This window comes from Camelus ferus, chromosome 15 (assembly GCF_009834535.1).
Source record: "Camelus ferus isolate YT-003-E chromosome 15, BCGSAC_Cfer_1.0, whole genome shotgun sequence".
Classification (NCBI taxonomy): domain Eukaryota; kingdom Metazoa; phylum Chordata; class Mammalia; order Artiodactyla; family Camelidae; genus Camelus; species Camelus ferus.
Window position 1 is genome coordinate 9,267,521 of NC_045710.1, and position 20,860 is coordinate 9,288,380.

At 38.8% G+C, this 20,860-nt stretch overlaps 1 long non-coding RNA gene across 1 annotated transcript in view; it reads right to left on the minus strand.

The window, feature by feature from the left end:
* Window positions 1–2,062: 2,062 nt before the first annotated feature.
* The window catches only part of LOC116668894, a 114,215-nt gene continuing 95,417 nt past the window's right edge, over window positions 2,063–20,860 (minus strand). Inside the window, exons 3-4 of the long non-coding RNA XR_004326127.1 lie at window positions 4,314–4,501; window positions 2,063–2,218 (exon numbers count right to left, since the gene is read on the minus strand). This is a non-coding gene — a long non-coding RNA (uncharacterized LOC116668894). The remainder of the gene's footprint in view (window positions 2,219–4,313; window positions 4,502–20,860) is intronic.

A 20,860-nucleotide genomic window follows, 5' to 3' on the forward strand; every position in this document is an offset into this window, starting at 1 on the left:
TTGTTTTTTCTCCTTTTTCAGTTTTATTAGGTAGAATTATTACAGTTCGACTCTACGTATGCATTATATTGCATGTAAATACATATATATAGTATACTGCACTATTTTTTAGTTTACATATATGTACTAATTATTGTTTCTAAGAACAGATTAGATCTTTAGCTTTTTAAACTTACATAGTTATCAGGGGAATAAAGCCAACTACAAAATAAGAATCAACAGAATGCAGTAATCCAGTCATAGAGGACAGTCAAATGTGCTTACATATACTCAAGAAATCAAAATAATAATTAGTTCATTTGTGTCATTATTATTATTATTATTATTATTATTATTATTATTATTTTTAGATTCCTCATATAAATGATGTCATATGGCATTTTTCCTTTTCTTTCCAGCCCACTTCACTTAGAATGACAATCTTCAGGTCCATCCATATTGCTGCAAATGGCATTATTTTATTCTTTTTTATGGCTAAGTAGTGTTCCATTGTATATGTGTACCACATCTTCTTTATCCAGTCATCTGTTGATGGACATTTGGGTTGTTTCTATGTCTTGGCTATTGTAAATAGTGCTGTTGTGAACGTTGGGGTGCATGTGCCTTTTCGAATTCTATTTTTCTCTGGATATATTCTCTTTTTTAATTAACTAGTTAACTTTTGTTCTAAATGGTTTTTTAATCAAGCTTATTGTACTCTATAATATCAGTTGGTTTTCATATGTTAGTTGAGGAATTAACTTTTACTTTCACTTCTTTCATTTTTCACCCGTTTTAACTCTTTCACCATTACCCAGAATTTTGTTGATATAACCTAGGATTTGAGAGCCATATTATTAACATTAATATTAGGTACCAATATTTTTAAACCATATTTCCAATAATTGTTTGTAGTTAACTCTGCTCAGTCAGTTTCTGTATTATCTTTCCACCAGTCTTTTCTGTTTCTTGTCTTTGAACTCTGGTTTTCCATTCTTTATTTATTTTTTATTCAACATCCAGTTAACTAATTTCATTTTGATTTAATACTTTGTGACTTGATTCTTAGAGATATAATAACTGAGCATTTCCATATCTGTGGCATTTTGTTCTATTTCTTTTCCTCAGTATAGAATTTTATTGTACAAACATTTTTTTCTTAAGAACTCTGTAAATGTTTTTTCTCCTAGTCTCATGTTTAGGAAGAGAAGTCTGGAGCTAACTACATTTTTTTTTGTATACATATTTTTTATTGAAGTATAGTCAGTTTATAATATTGTGTCAATTTCTGGTATACAGCACAATGCTTCGATCATACATGAACATACATATATTCGTTTTCATATTCTTTTCCACCATGAGTTACTATAAGATACTGAATATAGTTCCCTGTGCAATACAGTATGAACTTCTTATCTATTTTATACATATTAGTTAGTACCTGCAAATCTCAGACTCCCAATTTATTCCTTCCTACCCCCTTCCCCACCAGTAACCGTAAGTCTGTTTTCTACATCAGTCTATTTCTGTTTTGTAAACAAGTTTATTTGCCTTTTTTTTTTAGATTCCACATATGAGTGATGTCATATGGTATTTTTCTTTCTCTTTCTGGCTTACTTCACTTAGAATGACAATCTCCAGGTCCATCCATGTTGCTGCAAATGGCATTATTTTATTCATTTTTATGGCTGAGTAGTATTCCATTGTATAAATATACTACTGCTTCTTTATCCAGTCATCTGTTGATGGACATTTAGGTTGTTTCCATGTCTTGGGTATTGTAAATAGTGCTGCTATGAACATTGGGGCATATGTATCTTTTTGAATTAAAGTTCCCTCTGAATGCATGCCCAGGAATGGGATTGCTGGATTATGTGATAAGTCTATTTTTAGGCTTTTGAGGAATCTCCATACTGTTTTCCATAACTGGTTGCGCCAAACTATATTCTCACCAACAGTTTAGGAGGGTTCCCTTTTCTCCACACCTTCTCCAGCATTTATCGTTTGTGGACTCTTGAATGATTGCCATTCTGACTGGTGTGAGGTGATACCTCATTGTAGTTTTGATTTGCATTTCTCTGGTAATTAGCAATATTGAGCATTTTTTCATGTGCCTATTGGCCATTTATATCTCTTCCTTGGAGAATTTCTTGTTTAGGTCTTCTGCCCATTTTTGGATTGGTTGCACACACCAGGGGATCCAGTAAGTTTGATTGGTCCTGATTATGTCAGACTCCTCCTAAGACAAAGAAAGCAAGCTAAAACAGGGATTAGGATATTGCCCAGGGTGGTTGGGTCCAGCTTTCCAGGGGAAATAGAGTTGTTGCTAACTCATGGGGGTAACAAAGAGTACGAATGATATACAAAGAATCTCCTGGAACACAGAACACTTTCTAGTATTACTGGCATTAAGAGTTAGTGGTAAACAACTTCAGTCATATTTTGTTAGGACCCCAAGTTTCCAGACCCATTGGGCATAAAGATTTTAGTCATTAAACTGCAGGTTGTCTCTGAAGAACCAAAGTATCGGCTGAACTTGAAAAATACAGGAGGAAAATATGTGAAGAGAAAAGTCATGAATATCAATTACAATATAGTGAACAGTTGCAGACTTAAGTACTATGGCATTATCTATATTTCCTTCCATTATGGGTTAATTACATAGCTATATAATTTAACTGATGTCTTGTTTTTCGTTCACCTCCCTCCAACTATTTGATAAAAATATATGAGGGTGATACTTACCAGATATTGTGGTAAAATCACAAAGAACTACCTATAAGAGAAATAGATATTGCCAGGATATGCTGAACTTGCAGGTATTGTTCTAACCGATGACAATTTTGAGATGTCTTTCCTTGTGGAGCCATTTTATCAGGGGTAAGCATTTTTCTTAATTGTATATTGGAAAGAAGCATGTGTTTGAATCTTTTTCACTAAAGGAGGGAACAGTATTGACATTTGTCAATTTAACCTCTCAGCGTCAAACATCCTTCCTATCTCAGTTGAAGCTCTAAATAGATGGGAGTGAGAAGCTGAAAGAGGAAAGATATTTACTCTCCCTTCTTCCTGACAGAGCAGGGGTCCATGACTCAACCACAGTCAATCACTTACTCCCACCCAAGAGTTGAATTTTGAGAAAATGACACAGAGGTGTGGAGTCTGTCAGAGGTTATCTTCAGCAGCTGTGGTGGAGTCAAGAACTCAGTGATGAGACAGTGAGTATCCAGAGGCAGCGAGGGCATTCCAAATGCTGTGATCTGGGGCGTGATCTTAGCTCTGCTTTTCCTCCCTCATTTCATGCTTGAAACTGAGACACCAGCCTTCTAGTTAGTTTTGTGAGCTACCTGGTTTCTTTTCAATAAATTCCTTTTTTGCTTGTTAGCCATCAAATTCTATTATTTGACACCAAGTTTTCTGCTTCATCAATGGATCTGGTTGGCAAAAGTCATGAGAGTGACAAATGTATAGAAAACCAGGGTCACTGTCAGTAGCTTGCAAAAAGCCTGGGTCTAGACTTCAAGAGTAGATGATTTATTCTCAGAACTTAAGAACAAAGAACAGCTTAATAAACTCAGAATGAGGCCACTGGTTTCCAGGCCAAGGACTTATGCAGTAAGAGGAGAGAGCAAGACATGAATAACTAGAAGTTGTCTGCCATTTTGTTACATGAAGATCTTCACATTGATTACATTTGATCATTCCTTTAATTTAGTGGTTTTCAAAGCATGGTCCCTGGGGATCCATTTTCAATGGGTATGTAAGGTCAAGACTATTTTTATAACAACACTTAGAAATTATTTGCCTTTTTCACCATATTGGCATTTACTGGTGGAGCAAAAGCAATTATAGGTAAAAGTATTGACACCTTAGTATGAATCTAGGCAGTGGCACCAAATTATTCGAGTAGTTATTGCAATTTTTACCACCACACACTCTCAGGAAAAAAGAAAAAAGACAATTTCACCTAAGACTTTCTTTGATGAAGTGGTAAAAAAAAATATATCGCTTTCGTTAAATATCTAACCTTTAAGTATGTAGCTGTTTAATATCCTGTATGATCAAATGGGAAATACACGTAAAGCTCAGGTTTCTAAGCTTCCCATTAGTTCCTCAATGATTTTTTTTATGGTAACCCCTAGATCAAAACAGACAAGCAAACAAAAAAGAAAACTACCAGTTCCACTTTTTAAGTAGTTAGGTCCAAAACAATTTAGTACACATTTGAAAAATTATACATATATATGTAGGAATATACATATTTATTTATACACACACACACACATATATAAACATTAATATTGTTATGGCATTCATAGATGACAAATACTTACCAAAGGGATGTGCCTATTGGTCACTGAATCAATTTTTCAAACCTTGGAATCAGATTGGATGGCACTCTCCTTTCCTGTTGCAGGTTGATTTTTGCCCAAAGTCCAACAGATGTTGTGGTGTCTCCCTTAAAACTTTAAATACCCTTTGGAGCGGTGGTGTTTTAGAGGTGTTTTAGAGGTGCTTCAGCCTGCAGTTTGGGAAATACAGACATAAAAATATTTCTGCTGACTATCCAGCTACAATACTTGTCTCAAAGAAGAGCACTTGTACAATGGCTTGAGATGCTGGTTGAACTAGACACTTTTTTCACAGAGCACCATTTTTTTCTTGAAAGAACAGCTGGCAGAGAATAGCTGCTCGGGCTTGAATATTTAGCATGTTTTCTCCAAAATGAGTGAAGTGAGCTTGTTACATCAAGGACGGCAACTGATTGCATCCTTGACCAATGGTAACATTCAAGTTTTCAGATAAATATAATTAATATATAATATAATATAAATTGTAAAACTTGCATAGACCACCATAGGTTGGACAGTTTTTCAATATTTAAAGACTTCTCTAATGAGATCTGTAGTGATGTCAACAAATGTGATTTTTTAATATTGTGCTTTAAAATACCTTTTAAAATGTACATATTTTAAAAATCTGAATAACTCAATGAACTGGTATTTTCCAAATGACCAATACAACAAAAAAGATTTATGAATTAAAAAATCCATTCCAGATGTAAATAAGGAAGCAGATTTTAATTCACCAGATTATAAAAAGTTCATGGACGTGGTTTTAGATTCCACATTGCAACCAACTTTTAAGAAGCTACTATTTCTTCAGTTTTAGTATAGTACCAAAGCAGAATGTCCATAATTATCTGAAAAGGCTATTCAAATAATTCAGTTTTTTCCAATTGTATGTCTGGAGAGACCAAGTTTTCTTCATATATTTCAACCAAAGAAGAAGATCAAATGTAGAAGCAGATATGAGAATTAGTTGTCTTCTATTAAACCAGGCATTAAAAAGATATTACAAGATGTAAAATAATGCCACTTTTCTCATTATTTTTTGAAAAAGTCATTTTCATTGAAATGTTTACGTTAACATGTTTAGAGCTTCTTATTTTTAAATGAATTAATATATATTTTTTTGATTTCTCCAGTTTTGACTTCTAACTAAACATTAATAGATAAAATCCACATTTAGAGGGGAAAAAAGTTCTCTGAGGTCACCAATAGTTGTTAAGATTTTAAAGGGTTCCTGAAAGCAAGTATTTGAGAACCGCTGCTTTGGCCTTTTGGATTATGCAAAGAAAGATACATTACAGATGAGGAAAGTATCTTCATCAAAGTTAAAAGAACACGCCCAAGGACCACGATCATAGAATGTAACCAGAAGTAGTGTCAGAATGTGGATTTACGATGTTTCCCTGTGTTTTATGTTTTTCATATGGCTTAGGAAAAAGTAGACGTTTAGTCATACAAAAATAAAACAAGAGTACATTTAGAGAAACACAGAACAAGGCCAACATGGTTGTAGCAGCAAGAGCAACTTATTAACAGAGTCATTGACCTTGAGCTCATAACATATTATTTATCCAAACAATCTAAAATGCAAGCCAAAAAGCTTGAGTTGTGTGAATATAGTGCTATAGGAGAAAAGAGCTAACTGGGCCTTCCAGGGGCAGGTAAAATGCTTTCAGAACAAAGATTTGACCTGGTACCCTGCAATGACAGCACGAGGCATACTCTCCTAGAACTCCCTAGGAATAGCCAAACGGAGGAAATGATGCATTTGTCTTAGAGGCTGCCCCTTGGTGACATTTAACCTGTAATAAAGCCACAGTCTGTCTTCACGTTTTCTGGGGTCTTGGCAGTCTCTGGGCCGTTCCAGCCAGATCTTAGGCTTGTGTTAAAGGGGATGGGTCCTCACCTCTATGTTCCATCAGCATCTTCTGGACGCTTGTATTATTATCACATTGTACTTATTTAATTGCCTGTTATTCCTACTAGACTGTTAGTTCCTAGGGCATAGAACCATGTTTTAGTGTCTTATTCATTGTTCTAATCTCCATTCTCACATAGACCCTGGCATATTAAAGGCACTTAATAAATATCTTTGGAATAATTATTTTTTAAGTGATAGGTCTTTTCAAGGCGTCATTTCCAATCACAGTGGTTAATGGTGAGCTGCTAAGTAAGACCCCTCTTAACATTGTTTTTTTTAAGTTATTTATTATTTATTTTTTATTTTCGAGGCGGTGAAAAAAGGGAGGGACGCAGGAGCCACGTTAACAAGGGAGCTCAAAAACCAGAGAGTCCTTGCAGCTTTGAGAATAGAAGACACTTCTCCAGGCCGGGCCCCTGTCAAAGAGACCTGTTTTTGTTCTTTGCTGGATGTCGCAGGGAGAACTTAGTCCTGAAAGATTTTCTGGGGCTGTTCTATTATTGAAAAATCAATAGCTACATAAGATAGGGCATTAGGCCATATTATGGGGCCTAAATTACAAATACCCTTTAATGTCTATGGAATCTTGTCTATTACTAAGCAATCGATCTTGGCTTTATCACCTCTCTCACTTCCTGTCATACATAAACATAGCAGCTCTGGATACGTTCAGAAAGATGGGTTTCAAAACAAATGCCAACATTCCGAGAGAATCTGAATAGCCACGAACATAGGATTTTTATTACCAGGCCCATATTCTAGTGGAGAAGAATCGATTGTGCATGGGTGCCCAAGTTAACACCACTCATACCGTTAAAGGCATACCACTCTACAGTTTGCAGAGAACACTGGCTGCACAAAAACAGCTAATTGTTCTAAGAGAAACTCATGAAGGTCAAGATAATATGAGGTAAAAATTCCCTTTTCTGATCATCTTGTCTCTAGTGATTTCTTACTGAAGTTTATAACCACAGTCCCTAAAATTTCACCATTGTTCATTGCTAATGTAGACTAAAAATTAAAGGTTCCTGTTACACACCAGCTTTTCTCTATTAAAATGCTAACACACTAGTGGAGAGAGAGAATATTAAAGCAAGAGGAGGGAGGAGGTGGGGAGATCAGTGTTATAGGAAGATAAATTTTACTGTCTGTAAGATGTATTAGGAGTAAGGGAGAGATGGAAACTACATTAATGAAGCACTGTATAGTTTCTCCATGGCGATGGTTTGAAATCAATTGAGGTGGACATTTGCTCCGTGTAGGAAGAAGGCATATTTTTTATGTCTACATGGGATAAAAAGCATATTTATCTCTGTCCAGATGTAGATATGAACAAAGGGAAACTTAGGCAACAGGCTTAGACTCGGGTTTTTCTATTATTAAAGCTTCTATGGAGCCAGCATCTGGATGGAAACTTATATATCAGAAGAAGAGTCTTTAGCTCCCAACCCTGTGAATACTGATGTCTAGTCAGAGGGGGTTCCTCCTCCTCCAAACTCTCTGCTGCAAACTAGAATTGACACAAAACATATCTAGAAGTTGGGTTTTTCAAGCATGAGCTACCTGTTCTCCTTGTTTGGCCTTATAATAAAACTTTCTCTGCCCCACCTACCAAAATATACATCTAAGATATTCAGCTTGGCCTTGCATTGATGATGTCTATAGATTTACTTATTCTTTAGTTATTCATTCAACAAATATCAACAGAGTATACCTACTTAATGTCAGGCTCTGATTAGTGAGTTGTTTCCATATAGGCCTATGGCTGGGAAGAACCAGATCATAGAGGGTTTTTCATGACTGAAGGGCATGGGCAGCCACTGGAGGATGTTAACTGGAGGAGTGACAGGGTCGTATTTTAGTTTTTGACAGATCATGACTACCACATTGAATATGAGATTGGGGGCAGAAAGCTTAGAAGGAGGGAAAATTAGGAGGCTGTTGCAATATTCCAGGTAAGAGATCATAACTTTTCTAAAGTAGACAGAAACAATAGGAATAGAGAGGGGGGAACTGAACTGAGAAATAGAGACAATAGGATTTGTTGCTGGATGGTCAGTTCAGGACCTGATAACCTTCTGGGGCCATTGTCCTGTTGGACCCATGCTAAAGGACTCTAGCTGTAATAATGCCTCTAATGCGTACTTAATTCTTGACCAGAGTTTGGCAATCTAAGTTGTGTAGTCAAAATGGGAGGGGGACTTTCTGAATATGGAGCCATCCTTACTGCCACCCACTCTGCAATGCTGTGCCTTCCTGTTCACACTCCTGCACATGTCAACCATCAGTAATCATCCATTCCATTGTATGTTCTTGCCTCCTCTGTCAAAGATTAATTGACCAAAAGCTTGTGGGTTTATTTCTGGGCTCTCTATTGTGTTCCATTGATCCATACGTTTACTTTTGTACCAGTACCATGCTGTTTTGATTACTGTAGCTCTGTAGTAGTGTCTGAAGTCTGAGAGGGTTCTTCCTCCAGCTTCATTCTTTTTCCAACTACTACTCAGCCATAAAAACTAATAAAATAATGCCGTTTGCAGAAACATGGGTGGACCTGGAGATTGTCATTCTAAGTGAAGTAGGCTAGAAAGAGAAAGAAAAATACCATATGATATCACTTACATGGGAAATCTTAAAAAAAAAAAAAGACAAACAAACTTATTTACAAAACAGAAACAGACTCACAGACATAGAGAACAAACTTATGGTTACCAGCAGGGGGAGAGGGGAGAAGGGGGTGGGAAGGGATAAATTGGGAGTTAGAGATTTGCAGATACTAACTAAAATATATAAAATAGATAAACAAGTTCATACTGTATAGCACAGGGAACTATATTCAATATCTTGCAGTAACTTATGGTAAAAAATAATATACATATGTTCATGTATGACTGACTCATTATGCTGTACACCAGAAATTGACACAACATTGTAAACTGACTATACTGCAATAAAAATATATTTAAAAATCCATCCACAACTCAGCTGTTCTTTCCCACTAGCAAATATGTGGGTGATCAAGTTCCTTTCTTTCTCCCTTTCTCTTTCTCTCTCTCTTCCCCTACAGCTTATAACAGAATAAATAACAGTCAGAGAACATTGACCTCAAGCATAAGAAGCTGTTGAATGCTGTTCTAGACCTTGTTCTAAGGCTCCTAAGGCTACAGATTATTGGGCAGTAGATATTCTGGTGTTATAAGCGTTTCATCCCCTTTAGGAGTCCTTCCATCCTAACAAGGGTTTTGGCATTTCTTTATCTAAATATCTGACCTATTCAAATAATAGATGCATGGGATTCTGAGCAGTAAAGGATGGTCTTCTGAGATTTCCTGATGTTTTGAGTATGATTAGTGTAACTGGAGTGGACACACCGGCAAGGAACACTAAGATGACGAGGAATAGGAAGAAACTGTGTCTCAGTGCACTGGACTTTAGAGAAATGATTTGCCTATGGAATCTATCCTCAAAAGCCAGGTCCTGGCATGTTCTAATATGTGTTATGCAGGAGCATGAGTTTTTTTAGACCAGGGTTATTGTCCAAGAAGTTCCAACCTATTGCGTGATCAGAGCGGCAGTGCAGGTAACTGGGCTTTCTAGATGTGTGAGCAGGGAGGAAGCATCATCATTTTAGGGAATAATAAATCAATTTAAAATATGACACTGGTATCCAGGAAGATGGGAGAGGGATTTTTTTTTCCCCCAAGGGAAGGAACTGGCAGATGATGGTCAGGTTTCAGGGATCCAACCAAGGAGACTCTCATCAGAGATGAGAAGGAGCGATTATTCCAGTGGGGTGCCCTGGACCAGGAGGTGCATGGGGCATCTAAGCTTCACCCCATGCCCTCCTAACCCAAATGTTGATGGAGGCTCTTAATGCACACCCTGTTTAGGGCAGGATTGACTAGAGATATTAGCAGGAAAGAACTTGCAGGTAAAAGGTACCTTGAATTCTCCATCTCTTGAGATACCAATTTTTACATAAATCCAACCTTTATGAGGTCTCAGTTCAGCTTTGTTTCTGCTACCTTTTTAAGTAGACACATTCTGACTCTAGAGTTATCAATAAACTAGCTCATTCTCATTTTCTTTGTTGTCACGCATGACACATATAAATGCAAATTATCCAACACAGACGATAGATTGTGCCAACCAGATGTGACTGCATTTTCCCCTTTTATGGGGACTAGATTTTATTCATATGACCTTTTGAGGAGGTATATGGGGATATGTGCAGTCATCCACCCTGAGTATATTCCTAAGAATAGAATTGCTAGCTTATAGGAGAGAGATGTGTTTATAGCTTTATTAAACAATGCAAAAGTATTTCTAAGAGAGATGGACAAATTTACACTCCCACCAGAAATGTGTGCAAGTTCCTGCTTTCCACGTTCAGTAGCATTTGATATTGTCAGTCTTTGGTATTTATCCAGTCTTGTGGGTGTGTAGTGATACACTGCAGTTGTGCTTTTAATTTACGTTTCCCTGATGACTAATGAGCTCTGGCCATTTGGATATTCTGTTTTGTGAAATACTTGCTCAAACTACTCTCAACTTTTTAAAAAATTGATTGTCTTTCTTTTTGTTGTTGTTTTATAGGAGTGCTTTATATATTCTGGATACGAGTTTTGTGTTGCTTATATGTTGTGACTCTTATCCTTATCAACACACTGACTATTCACTTTCTTGATGTCTTTTGATGGACAACTTCTTAATTTTAAAAAGTCATGTTTATGTTTTTCATTTTATGATTAATGCTTTTGGGGTCCTATTTAAGAAATCTTTGCTTAACATGGTCTTCTGTTAGGTGAATAATGATACACTGTCTGGAAATTGGGAATTTTGATGAGTCTAACTTACTATTTAATAAATATTAAGCTTTTAAATTTGAAATAAATATAACTTACAAAAAGGAGAGGGTAATTTTATTCAGTTTATTTATTTAAATGGAGGTACTGGGGATTGAACCCAGGACCTCGTGCATGCTAAGCATGCACTCTACCACTGAGCTGTACTCTCCCCCTTACCCAGTTTCTAATTGTTAACATTCTACCACATTTGTCCTCTCTCTTCATATATGTCTACTTCAATGTGTATTTTCTAAAATATGAGGGTACGTTCCTACATAACCACATTAAAACCATCTAAATCAATAATTTGGTATGATATTACTATCCAGTATACAGACCCCATTAAAATTTTATCAATTGTCCCAATAATGGGACATTTTCAGCCAAACTAGCAAATAAACAAACCTCATTTTTTCTCTAGTCCAAGATGCAAGTCAGGATGACTGGCTGCATTTTGTCATGGTTTTCATCTCCTTCGATCCAGGTTAGTTCTTCAATCTTTTCTTGTCTTTCATGATGATAATTTGAAGAATAGAGACCAATCATTTTGTAGACTAACTCTTCCTTTGTATTTGTGTGATATTTCCTTATAATTATATGGAGGTTGTACATTTGGGGCAAGGACTCCACAAAAATGACATTGCATCGTTCTCTGTGCATCATCTCAGGAAGTGAAGGATACTGATTTTCCCCATTGCTGGTCACTCCCTTGGTCTCCATCATCAGCTTGGCATCCCTGGTTGACTTACGGGAAGGGAAGCATGGGAACCAACGTATAATTTCTAAAGTAATAGAAAGTAAAATTGAAAGAAGAAGAAGACAATTTTCTCTATCATTTGAGCTTAATTTTGTTCTTTCTTATATAGCCTCTAACCACAATAATTTTAAGACTGGCCAAATAATCAGCTTTAATGAGTGATGGATACAAATAATTGTGCTGGACTTGAGACAGAGAAAATGGAAGACCTGGTTGATAATGTGCTCAGCATGAGTGAAGGGAAGTGAGGTAATATTTAGTGGCTGTTTACTCAAGACCAACTACTTTCTCATGATGATTTCAGAGATTAACTATCCTGATAGTAATACTCTAATGCAGCTCACATTATTTTTCTTTGAGTGATGGGCACACTGAGCTCAATTACCTGCCCTTAAGATTACAGAGCAAACGTGTGACACAGCCTGGATTTGAACTGAGGCTTGTCTGACTTCAAAGACTGGCCTTTCCTCCCTATTCTGACCATTTCTTAGTCTAAAGGATTGCATGTTTAACTGATAAGTATAGATAAGAGTTGAAGCGCTAATAATTCTGCTTTTATTGAAGATTGACAAGCCTCAATGTCTAGAGAATGTCAGAACATAGGAAGTGTGGTGCTGAGAGAATGTGTTGAGTTTTTAAGTGTCTCAAGCATGTTTGGGGTCATCTTTGAGAAAAGATTTAGGGACCGTCTTTCCTCACAAGTAGGGAAAGAGGAGTTTTTCTTAGCTATTTTGCCAAAGACAGAATCTTTGCCTGTGGAGATAAGGATTTTTTTTTTTTTTTTGTGGACTGCATATTCTTTATGATAAGCAAGATTTACATGCTGGAGCAATTTCTAATATCTGAGAAAGAACTGTTTACTCTAAACTGGCTGGATTCTACTACCTGTGGGGTTTTTCCCATTAAAAGTTATTTTATGTGTAGCCCAACTGCTCTGTTCCCAAAATTGTCCACAAACTAAGAGTACATTTCATATTAAACACCAAAATGATGACAACATGGTAACCTCTGACCTAATTCTTCTTCTTTGTACTGTCCTTCTTAATCTTTCCAAGGGTTCCCAAGAATTCTAACTCAAGTGTGTTCAGAAAGAGATCCAACATGTGTTTCTGCTCAGGACTTATTTTCATGTCGCCGCTGTCAAATCAAAAATGAATCCAGGCTTAGTAAAGAGAGACTTTATTTGAAAGGATTATTTTAAGGATTATTCAAGGATTATTTCTCTGATTATGTGGTCAGAATTATACTATTACAGTAAGTAGAACTCTCTGACCAAATGATCAGCAAGGTTTATGATCAAGGTTAGCCAAAAAGAGTTTTTCTTTCATGGGAAATAAACAAGGCTAGAAATAACCAGGTGGCATGAAAGGATGGCTCAATCAGATAGCAGATCATAGAATGTTGACACCAGCCTATTCTTGAGGGAGTGAGTATTAAGGAGAGGCTGGATGCCGGCTCAGCTGAGGTCAGCATTCAGGGTCTTATGGGGAGGAAATAAACTTAATCAAAATTGGGTTAATATGCATTTTGTTCTGATTGATGGCAGAGGAAAGCATCATCACCAATCATGAGTCAAAGAATGAGAACTGAGATGTTTGTGTCTGGTCTCATCATATGGATACAAGGGTCTTATATCTGTGAATCTTACTTACATCATTTGGGGAAGGATGTTTCTTTGCAGTAATCCATTTCCCAGAACACAAAAGAATGGGTGGGAGGTCTCTTAGCCACCGCTGTTTTTACAGGATCACAAAGCCGGGGTAAAATTCAACATTTTCACTGTATTTCTGACTGCTGTGTGGCCACTATGTTGCTGGACACAAGTGTCCTCTATGCACGATGCTGCTGGTACCACCGTTCTCACTCCAGAAGGGCACTCCCCTCTTGGCCACACCTTCCCAAGTATGGAGGAGAAAGTTCCGCTGAGTCAGCAGAGCACAGCTGAGCTCAGGCTTTGGCTTCCAGTGGGAAGTGATTAAAAGATGGGGCACAAATGGCATTATTTCATTATTTTTTATGGCTGAGTAGTATCCATTGTTTGTATGTGTGTGTGTGTGTGTGTGTGTGTGTGTGTGTGTGTATCACATCTTCTTTATCCAACCATCTGCCAATGGACATTTAGGTTACTTCCATGGATGGACCTAGAGATAATCTTTTAAATGAAGTCAGACAGAAAAAGATAAATATCACATATCACTTATATGTGGAATCTAACACAATGAGAAAAATGAACTTATTTACAAAACAGAAATAGACTCACAGACATAGAAAACAAACTGTGTTTACCAAAGGGGAAATGGTAGGGAGGGATAAATTGGGAGTTTGGGGTTAGCAGATACAAACTATTATATATAAAACAGATAAACAGCAAGGTCCTACTGTATAGCACAGGGACCTCCAAACTCAGTATTTTATAATAACCTATAACAAAAAAGAATATGAAAAAGAATGCATACGTAAATATGTATGACTGAATCACTATGCTGTACACCAGAAACCAACACAACATTGTAAATAAACTGTATTTCAATTTAAAAAATGTAAAAAGAGATGGAGGTAGAAAGAAGGAAAGCACATCACAGAACACCTCATAACAACCGTGTCTGGTCATGGTTATTTTTAGGTTTGGGTTCAAGAGTACCCTTCAGTTATAGGTACAGAAAGTCAGTCTTCATTTCCTGTCCCAGGAGTAAGCTTTGCACGGGATGATACAGTGGGATTATTCACTTAAATAAGGTGCAAATCCAGTCTCACTCAGACAGTGACCTTGCCTTTGGGCGCCAGCGAAGCTAGTAAGATAATCAGACCAACAAGACTGCAGTCCATGATGTCCAGTTTCAACCACTCAGTACTGAGCCCAGTCTTGTTCCCTGCACGTCACCTCCTCCAGGATAAGACATAAAATATGCTGCATCTCCTTGCTGGTACAGAGTCCTTTTCATCTCAGCTTGCTTCTCTTGATAACATTTATCCAGAGAAGAACACACAGAAGTTGCTAAGAATAAGCAATTATTTATACACACTGTAATCTAGATTCACCCAGAAAGGGGAACAAAAAAAACCCCACTTATCTTCAAGGAAACAACAAAGAAACATTTCCTGAGCTTTCTGCCCTCACCTGGCCTCTCTCACTTGGGTAGCTCCTCTTCCTCTTTGAAGGTTCAGCTTAAACATTCCTTTCCTAGGAAAAACTTGCCAACTCCACATTTAATGGTCCTCTGCTTATAGACTCCCAGAGTACTTTTTAATTCCTCATTGCCTTTGGGACATTTATCTTTATAAATTATTTGTGTAATTTGTGCTTATTTTTTTTCTGTTTCCTATTATATAGCCCATGAACCCTGTTAGGAATATATATGACTTGTCAACACTAACTCACCTGGCAAAGAGTTACTGTCAATAAATATTTGAGTGAAAATTTGTAGACAAAAGCTCTGATAGAAGATGCATCTGGCTCATTTAGGGGAAAAAAAGCAGTAAAGTATTGAGTCTAAGATAATCAGCATTCAAGTTGAGGTTGACCTCACTGTTCCTAAAAATCATAAGTGAGACCTGATTTATATTTGCATAAACAAATATGACCCAGTGCTATGTTTTTTCGTTTGCTTTTTTTTTTCTTTTTTTCAGAACAAAGCCACTGCCTGCCTCAAAGGCAAATTGGAGTCTCCACTCTTGAGTGGTAGAAAAATATTCAAAAACTTTTGAAATGGCAGTTTTTCCAGCTTCTACGCCCATCATGATGTTTAAAATAATGGCTTAATCTCAGCCAGTGTCTGAGGTTACATATGTTATTTTCAGAACTAATGACGTAGAGTGTAATTTGAGCTCTGGAAATGATAACACCTCTGTTCATTCTATGATTTACCATTTTCAAAGCAGTTTCAGGTTGGCTCATTTAATCTTCATGAGTACCTTTTGAGGAAAAAAAAAAATTACACCCATTTTGCCAGTGAAGAAACTGCAAACCGTATCCAGCACTTGAGGGGCCCAAGACCGCACAGCTGAGAGCAGGGCTGGGACTCCAGCCCAGGTCTCCTGACTTGACATCCAGGGCACTGGCCACGACTCTCCAGCTGCTGAGTCAACAACAAGGGTGGTGTGGCCTATTTCATCTTAGTTTTAAATAGATTGTATGCATTTGGCCTCCTTTTCCAAAGGAGAGCCAATTGGGTTTATCTCAAAGTGGATTCTTTTTCTTTGGCTATGAGCCTTCTTTTTCAAAGGATAATCAGAGTTGGAAAGGATCTCAGCAGTTATTCAGTCCAATGCAACATCCCCACCATGTGGCTGTCCAGCCTGAACTTGAATGTCTGCACTGACGGAGAACTCACCCCTGTACCCATTCTCCTGTCTGTAGATATGGTGGCTTAAGATTTATGACAACTATGATAAAACTACTATAATCATCCTTACTTTATAAGAGAAGAAACTGAGGCATGCAAACTTTAAGCAATTTGCCCAAGGTTACATGTTTTGTAAATTATAGACTCCAGATTTGACCCCAAGTGGGCTGACTTGAGAGCCTTCTTGCTAAATGACATATTATGCTGCCTCCAGACCTAAATGGTATATCTCCATTGCCACAAATGACGGTTATAAACCTTCCAAGTATTCTGAGGCCAATTTTAATGCACATGGACATGCGTCCAAATAGATGGAGATTAAAGAAAGGAACACATTATTTAGAGATTTAGGTTTTGGCTTTGTTTGCTGGGCTTGGCGGTGACAGGGCAGGATTCATCACATCCAAAAGAAATGTGTTGGCAAAATGCTTCCTTCTTTAAATGCTCCCCATCAACCCTTGGTGGTTCTGGAAACTATCCGTTTTGGTGCAAGGCAATGATTAGAATCAGGACAGGGATCTGGCTTCAGCACAAACTGTTTGGATTCTAAGGCAGTCCCCCTCTCCTGCCTCCCCTGCCCCAGTTTTCAGTGGACCTAACTTTAACACCAAGCACGACTTCATGTTTCTTAGTATCTAAATTCAACTAAGCTCATGAGCCACCTACATTTTTCTGATGCAAAAATCTAAATCTTGCAAATTAAGATAAGTCAGTCATTTTTACTTAAAATCCAAGCTCATTTAGGTAAGTACTCTATCAATTCCATTTCTCCTAGTCGCTCTCCTTTCCTTCTCTGACCCTGGGGCAGCATCAGGGTGCAGATGTCTACGTGAGCCCCCTGCCCAGGTGGGGGTGGGGGATGGGGGGAGTGGGTGTTGTGTCCCAGCCCATTATGTGTTCTAACGGGCCACCACTGAGGTGTATTCCGTCCTTCCAGGTCTTGGTCACAACCCTGTCCCTACTGGGTCTGTATCATCTGCTTGCTGACTCAGCATGGTCTCCAATTATACACATTCTGTCTCCTTCTTGGAGGGTTCTTTCTATCTTCCAGCACTTCAGACACCTTTGAATGCTCTCCTGTGACAGTCAGGGCTGCAGGAGACTCCAAGGAACTTTCTCTGGGTCTTCTTGGAGCTGTTGCTGCACCATCCTCTGGGTCTTTGCAAAGCACAGGGATCCCCTCAGCGGTTTGTGCTAGCCTGAGATAGACCTTCTCAGCTTTCTGATCCTTCATAGTTATGTGAGATTTTTTACCATCCTTAACTCCCAAGGTTTTAACCCCAGAAACAGAGAATGAACTAGTCCCCTAGACCAACCCGCACACAGACACACATCTCATCCCTAAGCTTTCCCCATCACCCATGTCCAATACGGAACTTTGCCTTCCCATGTCCATGCAGAGTTCCTACACAGCACTTGGGTCAGCATTCCCTGTTCCCTACTCCATGACTGATAGCTAAACTCTATATTCTGAGAGCTTATATTCTTGAAGAGCTCAACAACAGTGACAATGACAAAAGTTCTTTTCAATTTTCAAAGTTGTTAAGATATTGAATGAGGCTTTTCCTATTGTCTTGGAATTTGGGCTAAGGCCCCAAACTTGGAACAGTAAGTACTGTGACATTCTAACTACAGCACCGAGTCATTGCCAGTTAGCCCTTCCAGTGCTCGGGGAGAGGTTGCCAGACCAGTCTTGTTATCCCCCATCCTCCCCTCCCCAAACAACCTATGCAAACAGGAGACTAGAAATTCCAAGGGAATTGGTTAGAGGACAAGAAAACTTTTCAGTAGTAGTCATATCTGAGACTTTTTATTTTCCTTGCCCAAGGTAGAGTTCTCCAAGAGAATCACCCAGAGAGCCCTAGGGGGTCAGCAAGAAAGGGACTGGGACCACCTCCCCAGGTGGATATTACTGAGCTACAGAATTCACCAGTCTCTCAGGGCAACCCATCAGCTCATAGTGCTCTGAAGTGGAGCTTAATACAGGTGGACTGGTGCCCATAGAAACGGGTGCTTGCTCAGAAGCAGGAAGTGGTTGGAGCCATCTGAAATCAGAGCAAGAGAACAGGGAAGCTAAGGGCAGCCACCCTCCCGCTGCTTGGTGCAGCAGGATATTTGAGAATGGCTCCCAGGGGATACTGTGAAAGGCAGCTAGACTTGAGCCAGCTTTGAGATATCCAATAGGGTGTTCTTCAAGGACAAGGGGAAGCCAGCAGAGTCTGTGAGATGCACTCCCAGAGGCAGAAATTGAGGAGGGAATGACTGACTAATGGTCCAGTTGTCAATGGTAGGACTTTGTGCAGTGGTGAGGTTCTCATGAGGAATTCTGGAAAACCCATAAATGGGCCCCTTGGAAGAACACGCATGTGACATCTACCATGTGGCGGACATCACTGGCTAGTCAGTACTAGCCAAAGAGGACCATGAGAGCAGGACCCAAGAAATGACAAAGAAAAAATTCGGTCCCTTTCCTGTATCCCTACCCTCCTTTCATAAGAACCTTGAGGAGGGGAGGAAGGAGTTCCTTCCTTGCCCCACTTTAGGTCCTGAGCTGGGTTAGGGATGGGCAGAAAACACAGCTTTCATTTGGATGAAAGAAAGAACCTTTTGATTTATTCTCAGATGGACATTTGTAGTCCTGAAACAGGAGTCTGGGTTACTTATACAGCACTTGCTCTTAAAACCAAGATCAGCCATAAAGTCATCGATCTGCTTGAATTGTCATTAGAGAGCTGGAAATTTATCTGGAAAAGAATAGAACTTTTTACTAGAGACAGGGCAACAATGAGTTAATTACTGCCTCTGTGACACAGGCTTTCAAGACCTGTTTAGGAAGAAAAGTCAAGGATTTAACTAGAAGTCCTCACAGGAATCTTTTGTGACCTCCCTGTTTTATAGCCGCTGAAGTCTCAGCTTCACAAAGAATTTAATGGTGGAATGGTGGCAAGTAAGAGAAAATTACAAAGCAGGAAAAAATATCAGTTCAAATTTAGCACTATTTTCCCTCTAAATGGGAAAACTGGTCTAGATGCTAGCTAAGATTTTTTTCCTTTAATTCTAGAATTCTATTCTTTGTTGCCACTTGCTTAGATAGGGTTGAGAGAAGCATTTATTTTTCTTGAGACATCTTTGTCTTTGGTTATTCTTTTTTATTTTATTTTTTATCCAACTAGCAAATGGATTCCAGATTAATTCACCGTGTACAGAGTTATAGCCAAGAGCCTGGTTGAATGTCCCTGCCTCTTCAGACACGACCCTAGTCCCAGACAGTTATCCTCTGCCTCCTCTATAACTGCAGGTAATTTAACAAGCTCCCCCACCCCACTGCTGCCTCCGGTCCCTCTAAGACATTCCCCTCATGGCTGCCAAAGAAATTTTCAGAAATTGTCTGATCCTTTATTCTCATGTGTAAAGCCCGTCAGCAGCTTTCCATCGCAAGGTGAAATGCAAACTTCCTAATTTAAAATCATCTTCATATCCAAGCACTTGTCTAACCTCTTTATTCTCGTTTTTATCTTTCTTCATCCGCATTGAACTTTTTTTTTTTTAAAGTTATAGTCAGTTTACAATGTTGTGTCAATTTCTGGTGAACTTCTTATTCTTTTCTGAAACTGTCATAGATTTTGCTCCCTCTCTTAACCGAGACCCTAACCTCTCCCCCTAGCCATTCCTGGTCTCCACCCTCACCCCCAAAATACACACATGCCCCTCCACTTTCCCCCTCCTGTGTGTCGATGCCTGGAAGACTTTCAGTCCTTCAAGACCACACTTTACAAATCTTTAAGCAGAGTTTTCTAAGCTCCTGCCCCTGGGTTCTCTCTTCCCTTCCACCACGATGCTCTGGGCAATAGTCTTACCTCTTTGTGGATTTCTGTTCCCCTAAGATTTGCACATTAAGGGCAAATGCAGGGTCTTCCTCATGACTTTAGTCTCACAATTGGGCACAGTGCCAGGAAGACAGTGGAGGGTACAGCTGACTGGAAAATCACAGAAGGAAAGTACCTTTAGTCCTTTGACCATTCTTATCTTGTTCCAGATCTATTCAGCAAAGCAGGATCTGGCCTACCGTAATTACTCGAAAGAATGAGGATGTGATACCTCCTTCCACAATGCAGGCACTTCAGTTTGGAAGTTCTTAAACATTTTGAGCCACTGCAGTTTGCTTAGTGAGTTCTGTAAGAGTTTTAAAGGGAATGAAAACACCAGATGAAATAAGGCCAGATCCAAGGAAATCTGAAGACTAGAAAGAATTTAAATAAAGTGGTTTTAAAAATACAAGTCAGTTCTCCTGTCTACGGGCTATTTCTGGTCTGTCGATCGTTACTGGCGTTGCTCTGGCAGGGCTGGGAGAAGTGTTGAGAGAGGAAGACAACAGAGCCGACCTCTTGCCATGACTTTCTTTTGTCCCATCTTGGGCAACAGACAAGGACAAGTATGCACAGCTGCGTCTCTTCCTCCAAAGCCTGTTTTAAATCCACCCTCATGCCGAAGAAGATTCAGGAGGAGAAGTTACAGCCTCCATCTTCCAGGGGCTCCATCGGAAAGTCACCTCTGCATCCAAGGACCCAGACGCTAGTCAAGACGTGATGGGCAGCGGCTTCCGAGCCCTGGAGTGAGGTGCTGACTGCCCCAAGGGGTGGGCCAGAAGGCTTGCTGCAGGA